The 11,133-nt window shown below is 38.8% G+C and overlaps 1 protein-coding gene across 1 annotated transcript in view; it reads right to left on the bottom strand.

Annotated features, from left to right (window-relative positions):
* Nucleotides 1-3,281: 3,281 nt before the first annotated feature.
* Nucleotides 3,282-11,133, bottom strand: part of Xkr4 (XK related 4) — a 383,550-nt gene continuing 375,698 nt past the window's right edge. Inside the window, exon 4 of the mRNA XM_060385926.1 lies at nucleotides 3,282-11,118. The gene's annotated coding sequence lies outside the window, so the exon portion shown is untranslated. The remainder of the gene's footprint in view (nucleotides 11,119-11,133) is intronic.

Raw genomic sequence — 11,133 nt, 5'->3', positions numbered from 1 at the left:
CTCCTTCTATAAGCCTCAACCTGAGTTTGATCCTGGAACTCATGCAAAAGCAGAGGATAAATGACTCCATAAGGTTGTCCTCTGACTTCCATACATGCTGTTACAGGGGTGTTCCCATATACTGATGATGATTATGATGGTGATGGTGGTGGTGAAGATGGTCCATAGTTTTTGGAGACTGGTCTCATGGAGACCAAGCTAGCCTTAAACTTGCAATGTAGCCATGGGTAACTTTGAATTCCTGGTCCTGCTTCTACCTCCCAAATGCTATAGTTTTGAGCACTGGCTATTAAGCCTAGATGAAACAAGCAAGTCTTGAAAACGTTTCCTTCTTTTTCTTTCATTTAATATTTTCCTTATATATTGTTAATTTTTTCTACTTAAATTAAAAATAATATTACTGTGTATGTGTGTATTTTGCATGATGTATGTGTATGTATCTGTATATGTATCTGTATGTCTATCCATGTGTGTGCATGATGTATATATGTGTGTAAAACTGATCATAGTTTGTATGTGTGTGTTTCTATGTGTATGTGCATGATGCATGTACATGCTTGTTCATCTGGGTTTCAGATGGATGAGACACAGACTTCTTTTAAAATGTCCACTGTGTGTATTTGTGAGTATGTGTATGTGTGCATGGTTTCTTTGTGTCTCTGTGTATGTGTATGTGCATAATGTATATATGTATTGGAGCCAATGTGTTAGTGGTCTGTGTGGAAGTTGGGGTATAACTTTGTGGAGTTAGTCCTTTCTTTCCATCTTTCCATGACTTCCAAGAATTGAACTCATGTTGCAAGCTTACATGACAAATGTCTTCACTCATTTGTGTTGAGGCACGTATGCATCATGTGCACAGTCAAGTGACCTGCAGAGTCCAGAAGAAGGCACTGGACCCTGTGGAAATGGAGTTAAAGTAGTTGTGAGCTAACAGATGTGGGTGCTGAGATCTGAACTCTGGTTCCCACAGTGAAGTCATTAGTGCTCCTGGGCTGAACATCTTCCAAGCTTACCCATATTCATTTCTAATTTTTATTGATGGAAGTTTCCACACATGTAACTTATTCTTATGTTACCAACATCTTCTAGTGCTCTGTAAACTTGTGGGACTCTGCTAACTATTTTTTAGAACAGAGACAAGTTTTTAAAAACTGACTAATGAGGGCTGGAGAGGTGGCTCAGTGGGTAAGAGCACTGACTGCTCTTCCAGAGGACCTGGGTTCAATTCCCAGCACCCACATGGCAGCTCACAACTGTCTGCAACTCCAAAATCTGACACCCTCATGCAGATACACACACAGGCCAACACAAAGTAATATAAAATAAATAAGGTATTTAAAAACAAAACAAAGAAAAAACAACAACAACAAAAAAACTACTTGTCACCTGACAGCTGGAGCAGGAGCTAATCCTTGAGGTCAGGAGTTCAAGAGAAGCCTGGGTAAAAACAGTGAGATCCTGGCTCTAAAACAAACAGAATAAAAACTGACTAATGAAAACAGTTACATGAAATGTAGGGCTACTATGTAGAAAAAGGAAGCACTTAGACGTATCATATTTTAGAAAATACATTTGTTTGTGGTAAATTTTTCTCATTTAAAGTTAAGCAATTTAGTTTTCCTTTTAAATTCTTGTGGTCAAAAACATTTGTTTTGTTTTACATTGGTTCTAGAAGGGTATCTTTAATGCCTCTAAAAACTAAAATAAGTAAAATAAACATGTAAAGCTAGGTATAGTGAAATATATCTTGAACCCCAGCTAGTTGCTATTCAGAAGTCTGAGTGAGGCAGGAGGACCTCAAGTTTCAGTGTGGGTAACACAGTAAGATATCTTAAAACAGAAAGACAAAAAAAAAAAAAAAAAAGAAAGAAAGAAAGAAAGAAAGAAAGAAAGAAAGAAAGAAAAATGACGTAGTTTAATTGTAAATATGTTTCAAACTTGTCAGAACTCAGCGTTGCTTATCTATGGCTTTGGATCCTATTGCCTTGAGATATCACCTTACACCCATCAGAATGGCCAAGATGAAAAACTCAAGCGATAACACATGCTGGAGAGGTTGTGGAGAAAGGGGAACCCTGCTCCACTGCTGGTGGGAATGTAAACTGGTACAACCACTCTGGAAAGCTATCTGGCGCTTTCTAAGACAAATAGGAATAGTGCTTCCTCCAGACCCAGCTATACCACTGCTAGGTATATACCCAAAGTTTGTTCAAGTACACAAAAAGGACACTTGCTCAACCATGTTTATAGCAGCTCTATTTGTAATAGCCAGAACCTGGAAACAACCCAGATGTCCATCAACGGTGGAATGGGTACAGAAATTGTGGTATTTTTATACAATGGAATACTACTCAGCAATCAAAAAGGAGGAAATCATGAAATTTGCAGGCAAATGGTGGGATCTAGAAAAGATCATTCTGAGTGAAATATCCCAGAAGGAGAAAGACAAACATGGGATATACTCACTTATATAGACCTATAAGATATGATAAACCTAATGAAATCTATACACCTAAAAAAGATAATCAATTGAGCGGACATGGGGTAAGATGATCAATCTTCATTTAGAAAGACAGATGGGATGTGCATTGAACGTATGACAGGAGTCTACTGAGCGCATCTGAAAGACTCTAACTAGCAGTGTTTTCAAAGCAAAGACTCATGACCAACCCTTTGGCAGAGTACAGGGAATCATAAGAAAGAAGGGGAGTTAGTCTGATGGGGAAAGGATAGGAGCTCCACAAGGACCAAATATATCTGGGCACAGGGTCTTTTCTGAGACTGACATTCAACCAAGGACCATGTATGGATATAACCTAGAACCTCCACTCAGATGTAGCCTGTGGTAGCTCAGTAACCAATTGGTTTCCCAAAGTGAGGGGAACAGGGACTATTTCTAACAGGAACTCAATGACTGGCTCTTTGGTCTCCCCACCCCCGAAGGGAGGAGCAGTCCTGTTAGGCCACAGAGGAGGGCTTTGCAGCCAGTCCTGAAGATACCTGATAAAACAGGATCAGATGAATGGGGAGGAGGTCCCCCCCCATCAGTGGACTTGGAAAGGGGCACGGTGGAGATGAGGGAGGGAGGGAGGGAGGGACTGGGAGGGAAAGAGGGATCGGGACATGGCTGGGATACAGAGTTAATAAAATGTAACTGATAAAAAAAAATAAAAAAAAAAAGAAAAAAAAAAAGAAAATTAGTCTATGCTCATGCCACTGCCCATCACTTTACGCCAATGGCACTCTACTCTTTGGACTTGGAAAGAATGAGGAACAGATTTCTGTTAAAATGACCACAGTGTACTTTATTTAATGATTTTGGTACCTTGTGTTGCAATAAAATAAAAAAAAATCTACAAAATCCAAATATATAAAATTTCAAGTTTTCTTGTTTTTTAAGTTTTACAAGAAAAAAAAAATCAGGTAACCAAGAAAATTTATTCATTATGAAGTACTACTTTCCACTTCATTTCATCACAAATTGTAACTTACTTAACTGACCAAAATAACTATGTTACTGCAGTATATCAAATACTCCACGCACTGTGCTTTGACCTAGAGCACTTGGAGTCACTGCCCAGGGCAGCAGGCTCCAGCCAAGAAAGACACACTTACAATCTGAATGCTATAGGAATGATTGGATATGTGGGATTAGAATATATATATCTATATATATATTTACAAGAAAGAATTTAATAACTCATTTAATTTTGTTTCAAATTAAATTCCAAATACATTTGTACAATGTTTACAAAGTAAGAGCACAGGACCGGCAGGTTTGCATCCGAGGCCAGGCACCATGCTGTCCAGGGGAATGTCTCCACGTTGCCTGCACACACCTTATTTCTGAAACGAAGAGAGAAACTCGAGAATGGTGGTTATGCTTCAGACTACTATGTACATTTGAAGTCAGGGAGCCCAGAACCTAGTGGCCTGCTCTCTTCAGGTTGCTCTTCATCTACCATCCATATCTTTTTATTTTCTTTTTTTCAGAGATAAATTTAAAAAACAAAAATTGGATGGGGTAGAAGGGAGTACAAAATATTTAAGGCAAATTAAGCAAATATATACAGCCTCTCTTTGTGCTAGGTGGAAGTGACAGTTGTTTTTTGTTTTTGTTTTTAGCTGATGGGAGTCGGGTGGCTCATGGTATTTTAAAGTTTTTGAAAGTTGTTTTGCATCAAATAGCCTTTTGACACTTTCAATGAAATAATTTGTTAACTGTGAAGTGAATGGTTTTGTGTTTCTAAATCAAACAACAGTAGCTGAGGTAGTTAAATGTGAAACTTACATAATTAAAAAATAACCAAAGAACGAAAAACCAGTGTCAGGAGCCCAGAGTCTTGCGGAAGCCTGCTTCTCCGGTCTTCTCATCTGTAACTAATTTTTTCACAATGTAAATATTGAAGTCATTATACAACACAGCATTATTTATCATTGCTAGAAATTCCAATCCTAACTGGAAAAGACTGAGGGAAAGTGGTAAAGAACCAAAAAGAGGAATAATAGTCCCTCACATTTACAGTTTTTTTGCCTTAATTGTAAATCCAGGATACTCTTTGCCTTCAAAGAGGAAAGATATCTCTGGTTTCCTGTTGGCTCTCTCTCTCTCTCTCTCTCTCTCTTTTTCTGAGAACAGGAAGTCATCTTCACACCCATCACTATGCCTTCTTGAAGTTACTGAGCTATCTGGCTACAGAGAAGAAAAGCAGGATTTATTGTTTGTTTGTTTTAGTAGAAGCAAGATTTCCACCAAGGCTAATTATGTCCTCTTCTTTCGTGCCTTGTTCATCAGAGAAAGGCATTTTAAGTGGGGCCTAAATAAACAATTGACCCAAGGGTTCATAAAAAACAAAACAAAACAAAAAAAGCTTTGTGAAGTGAAGGTAGTACTTCATGACAGTCGACTTTAATAAGCTGGGAGATATTTCCTTTAAGCAACAGGAGAATTTCTCTCTGTGTGTCTGTGTTCATCACATACTTGCTGAAAAGAATGTTAGCCAGCTCCAGCCATAAAATTTGGCAGTTGTACTTATGAATAATCAGATATATGATGCTTACAGATTGATGGACCCCTAGCTGAATAATCACATACATCTGTGCTAAAAACTAGTTTTTTTTCTAAGACATTCTTATTTTCCGGGAGGGCTCTAGAGAGTTCCGTGTGAAATAGGAACCACCGAAAAGAGACTCGACTCTTTCCTCCAGCAATGCCTTGTTGCTATGCGTGGCTTTACATAGTGACATGTTGGCATGAGGCGTGTGCTTCTCTCTGCTGGTGAAAACTCTAAGCCATTCCTCCAAGGAGCTGCCCAGCTCCCTCTGACATGCTTAAATTTTATTTTACACTTTGTGATAAAATCTCTTCATAGTGGATTCTCTCCACTGCCTCCTGCTAGTCCTAGCAAATCCATTTGAAACTATACTGAACAGTCAATGTTAGTTTTCTATGTAAAAGCGAATAAAGACAGATGTTTATTTTCATGATAAAATGGACACACTTTTGCATTCTGGGGTAGAAAAAATTGATTTCAGAAGAGGCTAGAAAGCCAGGAATAGCCTCATTATCTTTTACTCACTGATTGGCCAGTCTGCAGTAGCAGTAACTCTATTCTGATAGTGCATGTATTTATTTTTAAGACATCACACAGCCTCCAACATAGACATGAACTCAGTGGCTGGCTCCTTGATCACCTCCTCCTGAAGGGGGGCGCAGCCTTGCCAGGCCACTGAGGAAAACAATGCAGCCAGTCCTGATGAGACCTGATAGTCTAGGGTCAGATGGAAGGGGAGGAGGTCCTCCCCTCTCAGTGGACTTGGGAAGGGGAATGGGAGGAGATGAGGGAGGAAGGGTGAGATTGGGAGGGAATGAGGGAGGGGACTACAGCTGGGATACAAAATGAATGAACTGTAATTAATATAAAAAGTAAAAAGAAAAATTTTTAAAAATTAAAAAAAAAGATGCTACACAGCTTTCTAAGCTAGTCATGCTTCAGAAAGCATGTATTGGAAATGTTTAGCCAATTTCAAAATTTAAATCTTTGATTAATTCCATTGGGAATTAAATTTTAGAGAAACAGAAGAGATTATATTGGATGTCAATATTATATGTAACCCAAGTACAACATAAGTTTGAATTCACTCCTCAATGGAAAATTTGGAAACTCTTTCATATTTTTAAGACTATGGCATTGATTTTGCAAATGAATACAATTATTAAATAAGGGAACTGAATGGAGCCATGTCACTAAAATATTACCCCTATTTTTAGCAGAGCTCAATAGGTGTGTTCTTACTTCATAATATTGCCTCTATGACTCAAAAATTACACATGTTTATAACCCCAAATCATGTTATTGGCACTTAGTTCTGGCCAAGTTTAGTTGTTTAAGCAAGGGAGTAGACACTGGTTTGCAGAGTTGTACAGAATCTTCACTGAGGCTGCTTTCCTGGCATCTCTCCATTTTTGTTTAACCTTTTGTGGAACTCACATCTGTGTATTACATTTATGCAAGTACACACATTTCAATATATTCCTGAATCCCTTGCGCAAGCAGTTCTCTGATATATTTAAAATACATCTATAAAGTAGAGACAGCTGACCTCAAGAGTTCCAAGCAGGAGTAAGGCTCCATATTTTTCTGTTGCTAAGGTGTTGTGTTAGAAATGAAATATAAACCCAGTCAAATTATTCCACATCTAATCTTCATGATATCTGTTATACAGCATCCAGGATTTGATTCCAGAATATCAACTGGCAACACCAGGGCTAAACTGGGGACTCTCCACAGTTCTGACAGGTGGAGCCAGTCAGGCAAACTCCTCAGGGATCAATCAGGAAGGGCCAGGATTTCTAGGTGTATTCATGAACATTTAGTAAAATTCAGTTTCATTAAGAAGAAAATGGTCCATCTAGATGGAGACACTCCATGTCTGTACGAGGAGCTCCTTGTTCTCATTAGAAAGCTTATACCTTCTACATAGACCTTTAAGGGGAAAGCTTAAAGCTTAACCTGCATAGTGGCTGCTTTTCCGACAACTGCTGGTCCCACCCTTCTTATCCCACAGTTCTCCTTGTTTCTGCAACTTAGTGATTAGCATGGTGTTCTATAACGCAAGTGCATTTCCAGCTCTGACCATCTTTACAACACCCTGTGAGGTAGGCAAACAATATCCTCACTCTTTTCCATGGGGAATAAGGAGGCCAAAGTAAGCTTTGAGGTGAAGAAATAGACCTAAGGATTAGAACCCAGGTGTGCACAGACTCCTAGTTTCTTTGCCCCTCTCACCGGATCACATGCCCTCATATCCCTATACCCAAATGGAATATATTCCATACTATAAAGATCATTGTGTCATAGGGTATCTTTAAACGTGTTTGAAATAGTCATAACATTCAACCCAGAGATTTCTGCTTTTCTATTAATCTATAAATTTCACATCAATCATCTCATAATCAAAAGACAATAAAAGAAACAGTCTTTTTGGGTGTGATTTGTCAATCAATTGTCACCATTTTTTGTTGTTATAGCAGCCAGACATTCTCTCAATAACATACAGGTACAGAGATTGACGATCTAAAATCTCAAGGAAAATGAAAAACAATATCAAAACCGTCAGAGTACACGCCAGCTGTTTCTGGAGGGTCATGGGCACCTGGGCTGTGGCCACAGCCTGCATTCAGATTAGGGTCCAAAACAGTTAGCATAGTGGGTGGACAAACATGGCTTAGTGGTGAGGCTTTGGTGTTCTAAGGAAAGGAGAGACTCAAGAAGGAATTTCATCATCTGTCTCATGGTGTTATTCTTGGCTCTGAGTGTTGAATTTCACACAATCAAAATACTACCTAGGGAGTTAGGGATGTTTGCACTGTCTTTGGAAATCCATCAGGATGTTTGCATAGCTGAATGCCTCTCTGAGATCTTTGTTCACCTACAGCAAGTGCCTCAGTGCAAGTCGTGCAGCTAAAGTGCTCTTAAAGGGAAATAGGCCGAACCGCTTGCGTGTCTTTCTACCAAACTTCGGATCGGTGGGTGAGAGAAGCCCTCGACTTGAGGGCATCTGCATCTCCACCACCCAGTGTATCAGAAGGGGTAAGACCAGCTTCTCAAGGTTCCCAGGAAAAATCAAATCTGGGTCAGTGTGAGTATCCTCAGCCCTCCTGCTGGAAGGTGAATTTCCTTTACAGTCCACAAAATTTGTTTTCCCTAGTGGAGAAATATAACGGGGATTAACTGGGAAAATAAAGGAACATTACCATATTCATGGTAACCAGCAAGCAGTGGATAATTAAAATGACATAATCAAATAAAGTCCCCCAAATAAGATAATTTGTTTCATTTGGGGGAAGCAGTCTTTTTCCTCCAACTGCAGTCATAAAATTCACCATGAAGTAACTGTATCAAACAACTTAAACAATTTTAGCTTTAAGATATTATAAGGGACACTTAAAATGAAAAAAAAAATCCATTTGAACTTAAAAACTTACAGATTTCATATTCCCTTTAAACTATTCTGTCTAGTAGATTTTGTAAATGTTTAAGATTTACCAGCAGCAGAAAAACTGATAAAATGATGAAACATAGCAAAGGCTAAGTTTCCTTGCTCAGAAAAGGCAGTGGAAGGCCTCCAAGAACAGCCACTTTCAAGGAAATCCTCATGCAGTCACCTATAGAACACCCAAGGCAAAGGCAACCAACCTCTTCCAGTCAGGCATTTTCAGAAAATAAATAAAAATAGTTGCAGTGGCTCTGTATTATTTATGTCTTTTTGTACAATAAAGAGACTTTTAGCAGCAGAATATTGCCAGCAGAAGAAAGTTACCTTACCCCTGAAATACAGGAGCAGTTTGTCTCTCCACACACCACACAACAGGATGGAAATCTCTATGCTTCCAACATCTGGATGCTTCCAGAGAAATTCCAGATGTGTGCTACCGCAAAACCACATGTGCTGCTTGAGTGACCAACCTCTTGATTTTTCATAGGGATATTTGCATTCATGTCGGCAGTCTTTCCTTTCTAATGATGCTGCACTGCCTACTTTGGTTTGGTGAAAATGGTTCAGCAATCACCTGGAAAATTCAAATGTTGAAAGCCGGCAAATGAAAAGGAATTCAGTCATGAGGAAAATGTCAGAACTTTGGGGTGATCAACGGTCTAATTTTTTTTTTTTTTTGTCTAGGTGGAAAAATTACATAACTGTTCCTTCATTTCCTTGTATTTTTCTGAAAATGATTCTCTCTCACAGGACTTATCAGTCTGGGAATAGATACACAGATGAGGTAACTGACTGGTAGAATCGGGATTCAAACTGTTTTGCAGGAAAGATGATACTGGTCAAACTGGGTTGAGCATGTTTGAACACGGGTCTGTTGTGATGTTATGATATATTTACAGTGGGTTGATGAGTAAGGCCATGGTAACCCTGAATCTTACTGTTATTAAAAGAGGAATAATTAAATAGTCTACGTCTAATAAGCAAGAGTGATTTATAATTCATCAGAAGCTCTTGATGTACAGAACGTTCCAGGGTCCACTAATCAAGAAAAACCCTCAGGAGGGAAGGCCTTCTTAGAAAAAGCCAGTCTTGATATGAAGCTTCCTACATGACCTCCATCTTTCCATGTTGGGCAGGTCTTGTTCTTTTATGTGGAGACATGTACATAATTATCCAATGACAGAGATTAATTTATGTGTCTACTTTGTAAAAAGGCAAGTGTTCTCAACAAGTGATTAACAGGTTTTCTTGGGCCTCTACATTGGTAGAGATCTTTGGTCCTGGTATTCAACACTCCCACAGTCACACTTATTCCTGATCTGTGATAGAGAAGATTGTTAGTGCCCCTATGTTCCTGTAGTTAACCAACTCAATACATATTACACAGGAGGCTGTAGGTTCAGGACATGAGCATTTTCTTCAACTTGCTAGTTATGGTTGCCTGGCATCTGAGAGTAAGTCCCACAGTAGGAGGAGGCTGCCTTTCTACCATTCAATTTTTGTGGTTATACCCAGAGACAGTTCTGAGAAAAGACTTGCCTGGACCTGAGAGCTGATGGCCAGGAATGCCACTCAGAAGCCCTAGAAAAATCTCAGATAGAACCATCAAGATGCTTGTGTAGGGAACACAATTGTCCCTGATCCCTCCTCTTATCTTTTTTTCTGGAGTGTTTAATGGATACACTTGATGACTTTCACTAATTTACCTAGATCTAACCTCTAAAACTGATGCCAAAAGATTAGATAGAAAAATTACCAAGACCACAAGCACATCGGACTCTTGTATACTCTAAAACTATATCTGAACTTCTGACAACTTCATTTTCACCTTTATTTGAAAAAGAGAAATGGAAGGAAACATGGTTGGAAAAATCTCAGTATACCTGTTTTTTTGTAAATGAAAATGTAGGCATTAAGGCCATTTGGTTGGTCGTTTTTAACCAAGATTTTATGTGATCTGAAAAGCCATAAGCTAGTAAATTCCTTGTAGAAGTGGATATTGGTGCGGGACTGGTGATGTTACCAAATAGGAAGGCAGGCATCAAATCTCTCTATACACTTGTGCAGATTTAGCCTCTGAAACTGAATTATAAATCAAAGCATTACACATTGGTTATCATAATGCTGACAATGGAACAAATTAAAAGCAGTGAATGTACTCAAGAGAGAGCAGGTATTAAAAAATGAAAGACTGTTTTCATTTCCAAACAAGTGGATTTCAATTCACTTGAAGCAAGTCCCTTTGACCCATCACCATTTCTCTGAGATATACAAACTCCCAGGAATCCATTGGCTGATTTTTTTTTTGAACGCAGTTCTTACTGGAAAAAAATAGAGAGAAGATGGATACCGTGGACATTGATAGCATTTGTGTAGGGAGACCAGGTAGCAAAATTTCCTTAGGTCTACTTCTCAGCGGTCTGTCTCTTCAGTCCTGGGCATGCCAGGGCACAGTGCTGAGCCAAGTGTTCCTTTCCCATTACCTCTAATGGTCATGTTCTCTTCCAGTAGCTTGGTTACAATGTTAAAAGTCAAGAATTTGCAAGATTAAAGTGTCTGTTGGATTAATTAATTGCAACTCATCTCCAGTAAACGTTGATAAGTTCCAAGATGTTTCTGTAAAAAAAGAAG

Source organism: Meriones unguiculatus, chromosome 6, assembly GCF_030254825.1.
Source record: "Meriones unguiculatus strain TT.TT164.6M chromosome 6, Bangor_MerUng_6.1, whole genome shotgun sequence".
In the NCBI taxonomy this organism is placed as follows: Eukaryota; Metazoa; Chordata; class Mammalia; order Rodentia; family Muridae; genus Meriones; species Meriones unguiculatus.
Note: the sequence above shows the minus strand (reverse complement) of the source record. Positions and strands in the feature narration are given on the sequence as shown.